Raw genomic sequence first — 11,356 nt, 5'->3', positions numbered from 1 at the left:
TATAACAGTTACATAAATCGAAACAACATGTAAAGCTTCGGCTTCATATACACAGTTTGACACCATTTAACTACAAAAACTCAATGCTACAGAATTATGGATGTTGTAGCTTTGTAAGGTCTTTAGCCTTCTCTATCACAGAGTGCTTGTGCCTCACCAAATTACAACTCCCTTGATTCCAGGGCCTCGAACCACGCTTACTAAATTGTTGTAAAACTGTATCGATTCTGGAGTGTACTGTACATGCATCCAAAGGAAAGGGCTCTAATAGTCTCATAAATAAATGGTTGCAGCTGGTGCTGGGGATTTCTAGGATGCAGTTCAGGATAACAGGCATAATAATGCCCTCCCTAGAGAGATCAGGCTAGTCTCTTCACTTCAAGCCTTCCATTCTAGTTTTAAAATATGGCTTTTAAGCAAGCCTTTGATCTTACATAGGTTTTTAAGGATTAGTCCGAGGACTTACTGTGGGCATCAAGTCGGCACTGAGCGGTGTCAATCGAAACAACTTGTTTTATCCGCAGCTATGATGCATTTTATGAATTTTAATGTTTTTATGTTGTAATTATGCATGTGTGTGATTGTAATTCTGTGGTTTTATCATTTTAGATTTATGTATTGTCTATTTGTGGCACTTTGCTGTATTTTGTTAGCCGCCCTGAGTCCCTTCGGGTAGATGGTGGCGGGGTAGAAATAAAGTTGTTTCTTCTTCTTCTTCTTCTTCTTCTTATTATTATTATTATTATTATTAATAATAATAATTTTGATTTTTTTAAAAGTCTTCCTTCGAGTTACAGTAATTATTATTTTTAACTTTATTTAAACCTCACCTTTCTCCCTCTGGGGACTGAAGGCAGCTAACAATCCCACAAATACTATAACCTCCTGGCACAAGTACTTTGTTTGGAGGAATCTCTTCTTCATTTTGTTTTAAAAGAGTTGTTGACCTTGAAAGAAATGAAAATCCTTAGAAAGAGTAAAGGGTTTCTCTTCCTTTTCTAGTGTTCCCTTAATCTGTTCTTCTCTGTGTAAAACAAATGCATTTTTCCAGTTATCCCTCATGGGCCTCAACTTCCAGAATCTTAATCATTCTGGTTGTTATTCTGTAGGCACACTGTAATTTCTCATTGTCCAAAGGTATGACTATACTACTAGAGAAATGAAGGTCAGGTTTTGAAGTTAGAACATAATTGCTCCCTTTAGGCCTAAAACTTTCCTTAGATCTATTTTTTAAATGGGTTTTTCAATAATAAACATATATAACAGCACACTCTACTAAAGCAGCTTGTTAAGAAGACATTGTGGTAGAGTTAAAACTGGTTTCTGTAATATTGGTTTTCCTTTTGGTGTTCAGACTGTGAATGCTATTACTGTCTTATATTTCATCAATTATAAGACACAATTGATTGTAAGATGCACCCTAATTTCAGTACGGACCACCACCAGCAAAAATATATAAGATACACCTATGATTCTAAGAACTTCATCAGACAGGCAGTTGTCATAGTTTAATTTTATAAAATCTTGAAATTTGCAGATTAGGGAGTGATATTTAGCATTCTCAGTTAGAGACTTCTGATCATCAAACTACAAAACCTAAGATTCTGTATGATCTCCTTACAGTTCGGGACAAGGCACTATGTAGACAAAATACATTCTTACTATAAAATACATTACATAAAAAAGAACATATTAAAACATATTTCAATAAAATCATCATCATAAGCAATTACTCGTGGCTGGGTATGATTGTTTTCTAAGAGTAGTGTCTTGGCAGTTTGTTTCGTAAGTGACTGTAGAGACCTATTCTGAATCCACATGTTCTTTCACAATGAGGACATAGATTTCCAGATGGACAGCGGTCCTGACAAGAGTTTGCTTGATACACCTTTCTGTCAGCACGTTTCCCCTTTTCTCCCTCTATTAATCAGCATATTGGAGTTCTATAGAAGAAGTTATTGTGACCTTAATTTTGGCTTTTGGCCTGCTGAGGATCAAGAGATTGTCATCTGACTTCTATAAAATGCACATATTAAAATACATGGAACAAAAATTAAAACACTAGAAACATAGACTGTGAATTTAACATTCATAGTTAACAATTGGCTGGGTATAGAAACTTTTGGTGATTGATATACTAGAACACTGACACATATGCTACCAAATTTTATTTTATATCCCACTTCTGTTACAGACTGAGCATTCTTTACCTGGAATTCCAAATTCCAAAATATTCTGAAATCCACATGGATAGTGGCACTTTTGCTTTCTGATGGTTTAATGCACACAAATTGTTATGATTGAGCCTCATGGCTCTGCTACTGGCAGACGTGGGCGTAAGACTCCTCGAGAGTCAGATACTCTCGAGGAGCGAGAAAGAAAGAGGCTGCGAGATATCTTTGCAGAACCATCTGACGAAGAGTCTTTTGAGGGGTTTACGGAGAGAATGGAGGAAGAGCTGGTTAGCTCGGAAGAGGATGAGATGGATTGGACTCGGGTAAGGGAGGAATTGGGTGCCACTGGCAATGATGGGATGGAAGATGATTGGGGACCTTCAGGACTAGACCCATGGACAAGCTGGAGGGATGGGACGGGATCCACAGCTGGGGATGCTGTGGGGCGTAGTCAGAGGTGTTCCAGTTCTGATGAGGAAAGTGATGAGGAAACGCCCGGGTTAAGGAGAACAGCTGATAGTGATGAGGACTTGTAACTGGCATAAAATGGGGTTTGGGAGCAATAGCAAATTGCGTTGGGCAAGGTAATCTGGACAAACGCTTGGGATCTGTGTGGGACGTTTTCCTGAAGACGGGTGTGTTTCGTGTGCTGATTACGTAAGTTGTTTTGGAATTTGGGTTCAGACGGCGGGAGGAATTGTGTGGGCTTTTGTTTGTGCAACCTCTGCTTAATCTCAATAGCTTTGACCTTCCGTCGTCTTCTTGACGGACGCCATCTGCTGCTCTGGATTTACGGACTGAACTGACTACGGGCTCGGATTCTCCTACCTGGACTTGGTGAACTACAAACGTCTGCTTCTGCCTATCGACCTTCGGAAAGAACTGGGACTACTCTACTGCTTCAATCCTCGGCTGTTGTGTTTGTATTGGGAATTTGCCTGCTGTGTGGAGGAGTGACTTCTAAGTTACTCAAAACATAGTGCTGGCAGCAGAGAGGCATCTGTTGCCAATTAGTTACATTCTTTTGAACTCTTTGTTCCCCAGCTTCTGTTTTGTTATTTCCCAGGCTGAAGCAAGCTGTTTTGATTTTACCCGGATTAAACTCCGGTTTAATCCGGTTTATCTTTTGAACGTTTTTCTTGCCCCTTTTTGCTTTTTAAGGCTAATGTTGCCTAGCCCTTGTCTTTTACGGGCATTTTGAGTTCTGTAAATCCAATAAACTCTGTTATCTTTGATCTTGTGGCGTTCTGTCCTTGACACAAATTTTGTCTCCTGCCTAAAATGTTTTGTATAAAATCATCTTCAAGCTATTATTATAAGGTATGTGTGAAAAATAAATGAATTGCATGCTTAGATTTAGGTCTCATGGCTAAGATATTATATATACATATGCAAATAAGGACATTCCAAAATCTGATTTTAAAAAACCCAAACGCTTCTGTGTGTGAGCATGTTCATATTCTAGAAAGGCACTTATGCATTGCTGGAAAAGAGGACAAAGGTAGAGACTTAGGGAAAAAATCTTAATGAGCATGAAATAGCATAGTTGGAAACAATGTCCAGAAGTTCTGGGTGTCTATTCAGTCTATAGTGGTCCAAGTGCTGACATTTTATGGGCAATTGCAGAGCTCTGCTCTTTATTCTTTCAAGTTCTTTATCTTTGAAATTGACTTGGACCTGACAGTCCTTTGTATAGTGGCTGCTACTAGTCTATATAATGTAAGACACATGGTCACCCTACTCCACTCTGCTGGCTGAAACCACTCTGCAAGTGTAAGTAGTTGTTGTTATATTTGTGCTTATTCCTTCTTTTCTCCAAAGCTGGGAGTCAAAACAGCTATCCTACAGCTGATGTTAAAGGAGACATATAAAACTAGCTGGGGTCTCTGTGTGCAGCATTCCAAATCATGCAGGGGGATACATTTGTTTGTAAGTCTCAACTAAAGCATTTTCCAGAAAATGAAAGGAACGTGTTAAGTCAATACTCATGTAAGTTCAACTCATTCAATGAATGTGCTATGATTGGGAGCAATATCTGCATGCAACCAGAAGAGTCCATTCAATTACAGCATGTTACCTGTTGCACAAATTCAGCACATGGGGCAGGACATGGGGATATGAAAAGAGCCAGAAACATAATCATACTCTCCTCCTTGACAATTAGAAACAGCCTACTCTCCTCCAAGCAACCAGAAGCGAAATGCAGTAACAGAGGTACTATGAAATGGTTTATTAATTGAAAGATCTCATTTATGATGCCCTCCCATTTTGAATTTCAGTTCAGCTTATTGTTGACTATAAAGGGATGAGCATGGAAACATGACTTTCTTTGGGCCTAGTTTGGCAGTCCACGAATCTTTAAACTACAAAAGTGTACTTTAATTGTTATATCAGCTAGAGTGAAGCTACTGAATTAATTGCTGAAAAGGACTTAAGTGAATCCCATTGATCCTATACAGGCAGGTCTCCAGTTACAAACATTCAACTTACAAATGACTCATAGTTAAGAATGGGGGATGAGACAACAGGAAGTGAGAGAAATCTACCCTAAGAAGGGAAGTTAACTCCTGGAAAAGTTATCATGGGGAAAAGGTGTCTCAACTGAAGCTTCATTACCAATCCTTGTTTCTTCAGCAAGTCAAATGTTTCAAAATCCAATTATCAGGGGGACAGAAAGTGAGGCAAAATCTTCTGGACAGGAGCACAGACAGCAAAAGAAACCCCACAGGGTGTTAACCCTTCCGTTTGCAATCCAAAGCTTATATCTATATCTATATCTGAAGTCACACTTTTAAAAGTGCTCATTTCAACTTACATACAAATTCAGCTTAAGAAAAAACCTATAGACTATCTGTAGAGCTGATTTACTTAGGCCTGCCATTTGGATTTAGATCATTTTACTTACAATTTAGAGAAGTGGGAGAGGGGTTGATTTAACAGGAAAAAGAGATTTATTTCATATGTTAGGGGATGAAAGAATAAACTTGAAATATTTTCCCAACCTGTGGATGCAAAGGCAGGTCATTTTATGGTGTCAGTCAATTCTGCGAGGAGCAAGCAGGTGCTCCTTTAAAAACAATACAGCATGGGGAAAAATGCATCACATTTGTATTTTAAGGTAGGATGTATTACAATTCTCCCATCTCTTATATGCTAATTATACTGATAATTTGTATGGGCTAAGTTATTTCTTACAATTCAGTCATGCAAACTGCAAAGTTTCAGTTGAACAATGTGATTTTTAGGCTTTGAAAGAAATCAAAATTCCCAAGGAAATACAAACATGGCAAATAGAAGAATACCAACAGTGAATGATTTTCTCTGTTTCGCTTTCTGAAATGTGAGGAGTTTGGGGTCTGAAGGAAAGTTTCATTCGGGGCAGATTGCTTATTTGAAAGGACAATACTCTCATTTCCCCATTCACTATGAGCAATCTTGGTTCACACGTTGGGAGAAAAGCTGGATAGAAATCAATTAATTACCAGTCTCAGTCTTGGGGGATGGGAAAGCTACAATTAAAATAAAACCAGTCAACTTCTGTAGGAATTGATTCGGTTTAAATACAAGCATTTAAAAGAAAACTCTGAAAATTTTCTTTGACAGGAAGAAATCCCAGTTCTTACAAGCAAATGTGATTTCTTCCTCATCTGTGCTGCTTGACTTCTTCTAAGTGCTTCATCAGTGAATGACATATTGCCAATGAGAGCAAAACAGAATCTCTTCAGCATGCTATTAATAAAGCAGAAGAACCTTAGTGACACTTCTTTTTCAATAAATATGTCTGATAAAATAATTGTCCCAGTTCAAATAATCACATTAGAGAATCCCTTCAGAACTAATGTTGTGTCTGGCTTTGAGATTTGGCTGAAGAAACATTCATTGGCTGTTGCTGATGTAAGTATTTTAAACTCAGAATTCGGGATAATTCATTTTCAGATTATTATTCTGCATAACCACTTGTCCCAGCCAGTTGCACAGTGAGCTAACAAAGTCCAGAGGGAAGAGGGATAAGAAATCTAACAAGATGACCTAACAGGTACAGTAAGGCCCCTCCCATACAGATATATAAAACTTACATTGAATTGGATTATATGGCAATGTGGACTCAAATAATCCTGTTCAAAGTAGACATTGTGGATTATCTGCCTTGATATTCTGGGTTATATGACTGTGTGGAAGGGCCCTAAGTTTTACCTGGTGTTAGGGGCACAGGCCATCACAAACTTGGAATTAAGTTCTAGATCCACAGCTGAAATATACAATACGCAGGTGCCTTTTTCTTTCCCTTTCCCCCATTTGAGATGTAATGACTTCAAGGAGAGAAGATAGAGGTGATAGATGATTTAGGCAGTGAGCAGGAAAGAAGCAGTATTATTGAATGCACTATGAGACCACATTAGTTCTGCTCAGAAAGACTCCTTCCCTATTCCTAAAGCCCTACCTTTCAAATATAATGCTCTAGTGGTTTCAGCCAAGTACTGCAAATATTTACACTGACATAAAATCTACTTAGCCCAGTTAGGGCTTCCTCCTAGGTAATTAGTGACATTTTCCCTTGATCATGATCTAGCAGAATTTTTGTGGCAGCTAAGCAATTTTGTGTGACAAATGCAATGATCCTTGAAAATAATCTCTGAGATAAATTGGAGTTAACAAATCAATATTCCTGGTCATCAAGATATCTTCAGTTACATTTTATCATTGTGCCAAATATTATCGATCACTGTAATCACTGCTTTTTTCCTGCTTTAATAGTAATGACTTTCTTTGTGTTTGTGTTGACTTGATTGGGATCCTTGCTTTGAATGGCAACCTATAGACCTGGACTGGGTAAATCTCAGGCCCAGTGTAGCCCTCTGGAGTTTCCCTCATTTGGATGCATTCACACTGTAGAATTAATGAACTTTGAAATCACTTTAACAGCCAAGGCTCAATGCTATGCAATTTTGTAGTTATGGTTTGTCAAGAAACCAGCACTCATTTGCAGAGAAATCTAAAGACTTTGTAGAATATTTTGCCCTTTATTCTGCTCCTCTCTGCCGCCCTGAGTCCCCTGTTGGGTGAGAAGGGGGGGGGGGAATATAAATGTTGTAATAAATAAATAAATAAATAAATAATTTACCTTAACTTCCTATCCCACTCCAAATCTCCTAGGGAACATGTCAGCACTTTGTTACCCAACCAAACAGTGTTTACAATTCATATCTCTGCACTTTGTTCTAGACCATTCTCCCATTTTATCTATCTATTTTGCCATTAAGTGGTGGTTTTGCTTTTATCATTTTGTATTTTATTGTTATATAGTAGTATTTTGTATTTCGTGGTTCTAATTTGTTCATTTTACCTATTTGATGATGTTGGTTATATATGCATTTTATTTTGTTTACTGTTTGTTCTTTGTTCCATGTTAGCCGCCTAAAGTCCCTGCGGGGAGATGGAGGTGGGATAGTAAAATAAAGTATTATTATTATTTATTATTATTATAGAACTACAATCCCCATGATAATAATAATAATAATAATAATAATAATAATAATAATAATAATAATAACTTTATTTTTATACCCCGCCCCATCTCCCTGAAGGGACTCGGGGATGATTCCATTGCATTGAGCCACGGCAGTTAAAGTTGTGTTAAACTGCATTCATTTTACAATGTAGATGCACTCTAAGATATGAGGAAAAAAATGACCCAAAGTTACACGTGGAGGTTGTGAGGTCACAAATGGAGGCCATTTGCATGACATCATCTTTCATAATTGGGTTAACATTTTTCCAAATATTATATTGTCATTTCCAGAAGTTTTATTTCAAAACTAAAAAAATATTTAAAATATTCAGGTTTTTTTATTGGTAATGCAATTTTTGTACCACCCTGTACATTTTTTATTCAGATCTCAGGATATAGTTCTTATATAACAGATAAAGGACCTGAATGTAGGGGAAAATACTTTCAAGGGAGCTTCAGTTACTAGAATCCTGGCTAGGGGATCTAGGGAGTTATAATTCCAAAAAAGTAATGTTTTCAAGTTCTGGAAAGGACAGAGGTGGCCACTCCCCCTTACTTGTATACTATGTTATTTGTGTTATTTTTAGATGACTTTCAATAGACCATGAGTTGCTTCCAGCTAGGCCAATTTTAGTTTACTCGTGGAGAGAAAAAAGTGCTTTTAAATAAATAAATAAATAAATAAATACTTTATTTATATCCCACCCTATCTCCCTGAGGGAAAAAACAGGAGGGGGGGGGGAGGAGGAGGCTGGTGCTTGTGGGTTTAATTAAAGATTTCTATCACATTGTTCTAGGACCTGTATTGCTGGACAAAAGGTATAGAAGTCAGGACTTCTCTGCCTTACCTAGAAATTCTAAAGGTTGAAAGAAGGACCTTTGCCCACGCAAAGCATTATGTGAGACATAGTTGCCCTCCAGTGCAGGGAGAACTGTACAATTCACGAATGGCATGAGACAGGGAGCCAGCATGGGAGAGAGTTGGGCTAGGACTTTGAGGACCAGGGTATGAATCCTCACTCAGCTATGGAAATTCATCAGGCCAGTAACATTTTCTCAGTCACAGAGGAAAGCAATGTTGGACAAATCTTGCCAATAAAACCCTGTGATAGCTTCATCTGCGGGACATGGATGCACACAATAACAGCATGGAGACATCTGGAAAAAGAAATGAACAGTACCCAAGCTAGAACTAATAAGAGAATTTTGGTTTTGGTAAAAGCTGGGAATGTGTCTGTGTAGTGTCAGTGGTCTAATCATGGTCTCATCCCCCCAAGCAAGTGCTCCATCCCATAGTTTCTAGAGGTTGTGTGTGTATATTTTAACTGGATAACTGGGATATATTAAAGATTTTGTTACCCAATCTGTTGTGGAAAACCTGTCACCATAACAACTTTCCATATATTACTTCTGCTTCCTTAATAAAGCCCCCTCCCATAACTCCACTCACTCTATAGCTATTGTTTGGTTCCCTGTTATGGGAAACAGTAAGGAATAGGTTGTATTTTATTTAACTATAAACACATCAATCTCCTAATCACATTTATTATGTTTAAGATCTATATAATTTAATAGGACTTATATTTGAGTAAGTGGTCAAAAAGCTATAAAACGTTCCTAAGCCAAGAAATGTTCCTTCCAAAAGAACTTTATAATCATTTAAATTACTAATATCACTTTCCAAAAATCTAAGAACTACAGCAAAAACCTCAAATCTCAGGATTACCTAGGATAGCATTGTGATAGTTAAAATGGAATCATACTGCCACAAATGCATTGTATTAAAAGGCTCATGGGATAATATAAAGAAAGAATAGAAAATTCTAATTGACCATTGTAAATGATTGAAGCTCTCTTCATCAGAATGGGGAATGTGGGATACTTTTAAGTGTTGCTTAACTACAGTTGCCATTGGCTGAAGCCAGCACAGGCATCACAGGATTTGCAGTCCATTTACATGTTCTCTATTTTTGTCTTGATCATGCAATATGAAGTATACAGAAAACTCATGGAATCTTTTGGGTGAGAGGGGGGACCGGAGGAGGGGGGCGCCATTCAGGTCGTGTGGGGGAGGAGACTTGCGGGTCACCAACACCCTAGGGAGAAGCGCAACAGAGTGCTTGCGACCCTTGAAAAGGTAGGAAGTGGTAGGCCCCATGGCAGTCCCCTTAGCCTTAAGGTCTTGCTGATCAACGCCAGATCCGTCAATGGCAAGACCGCTGCCATTCAGGACTTGATCCTGGATGGGGGGGGGGGGCAGATCTGGCTTGCATTACAGAGACCTGGCTGGACGAGCTGGGGGGAGTAAATCTCACTCAGCTGTGCCCACCAGGCTTCGGAGTGCATCAGCAGGCCAGGCTGGGGGGGCGCGGAGGAGGGGTCGCAGTTGTCTATCGGCAATCCAGATGCTCTGTTCCGCAAGCATCTGGGTTTGAGTGCGTCCACCTGAGGGTGGGGAACCGTGATAGCGTGGGGTTTCTGCTGGTGTACCGCTCACCCCGCGACCCAGTAGTTTCCCTGACTGAGCTAGCAGAGGTGGTCTCTAATTCGGCCTTGGTCTCCCAGCGCCTGGTGGTGCTGGGAGACTTTAACATTCATGCTGAGACCCCCTTGACTGGTACAGCTCAGGATTTCATGGCCGCCATGACGACCATGGGGCTATCACAAATTATAGCTGGTCCTAGCCATCAGGCTGGACACACACTCGACCTAGTTTTTGTGGCGGACAGTGGAATGATCAGAGTGGAAGAACAAAACACCCTTCCTGTGTCATGGTCTGATCATTATCTGGTCAGTTTTAGACTTTCGGCGACCCTAAACCTCCGCAGGGGTGAAGGACAAATTAAGATCGTCCGCCCCAGGAGACTGATGGATCCGGAGGGATTCCTGAGGAATCTTGGGGTCCTTCCTGCCATGGAGCCTAGTGATCCTGTCGACGTCCTGGTCGATCTCTATAACAGGGAAGTGACCAGGGCGATAGATACGATCGCTCCCGAACGCCCCATTACGTTGCATCATGACAAGCCGTCTCCCTGGTTCACCGGGGAGCTGGCTGTGATGAAGCATACGAGGAGGGGGCTAGAGCGCACTTGGAGGAGTTCTCGGGACGTGTCCGACTGAGCACGGGCTACAGCCTCTCTTAGGGCGTATACCGTGGCTATACGGGCAGCCAAGGAGTCCTATATGACTACCCGTATAGCGTCTGCAGCAAATAGATCATCGGAGTTGTTTCGGGTCGTTGGGGAACTCCTTCAGCCACCTGTGGTGGAGGAGACTTTTGACGACCCAGCAACTCGGTGTCGCGATTTCGCACACCATTTTGCAGACAAAGTCACTCAGATACGCCTTGAGCTCGACTCCAATTTCACCACAGTGCCAGGGGAGGTGATTGAGGCATCTGCTTGTCCGATTTTGTGGGATTGTTTTAGGCTTGTTCTTCCTGAGACTGTGGTGGAGGTCCTTGGGGCTGTGAGGGCAACCACGTCAGTTCTGGACCCTTGCTCGTCTTGGCTAATCAAATCGGCCAGGGAGGGGCTGGTTGATTGGTTTGTGTTGATCATTAATGCATCATTGGAGCATCATTGGAGAAATGTTAATAAGTCCATATCATATATTTCATCTAATTTGTCAAGCCAGTCCTCAATATTAGGAATATTTTGCAATTTCCAATATT

General features: G+C 40.1%; 1 long non-coding RNA gene across 1 annotated transcript; it reads left to right on the top strand.

Moving 5' to 3' along the window:
* The first annotated feature begins 2,286 nt into the window (after positions 1–2,286).
* On the top strand, positions 2,287–3,409 carry LOC134297974 (uncharacterized). The gene is made up of 2 exons (XR_010004926.1): positions 2,287–2,831; positions 2,916–3,409. It is a non-coding gene; the product is annotated as an uncharacterized LOC134297974 (long non-coding RNA).
* Positions 3,410–11,356: the final 7,947 nt, after the last annotated feature.

Source organism: Anolis carolinensis, chromosome 1 (genome assembly GCF_035594765.1).
Source record: "Anolis carolinensis isolate JA03-04 chromosome 1, rAnoCar3.1.pri, whole genome shotgun sequence".
Lineage (NCBI taxonomy): Eukaryota > Metazoa > Chordata > Lepidosauria > Squamata > Dactyloidae > Anolis > Anolis carolinensis.
The sequence above is the reverse complement of the archived record's forward strand: the minus strand, read 5'-3'. Positions and strand labels throughout refer to the sequence as shown.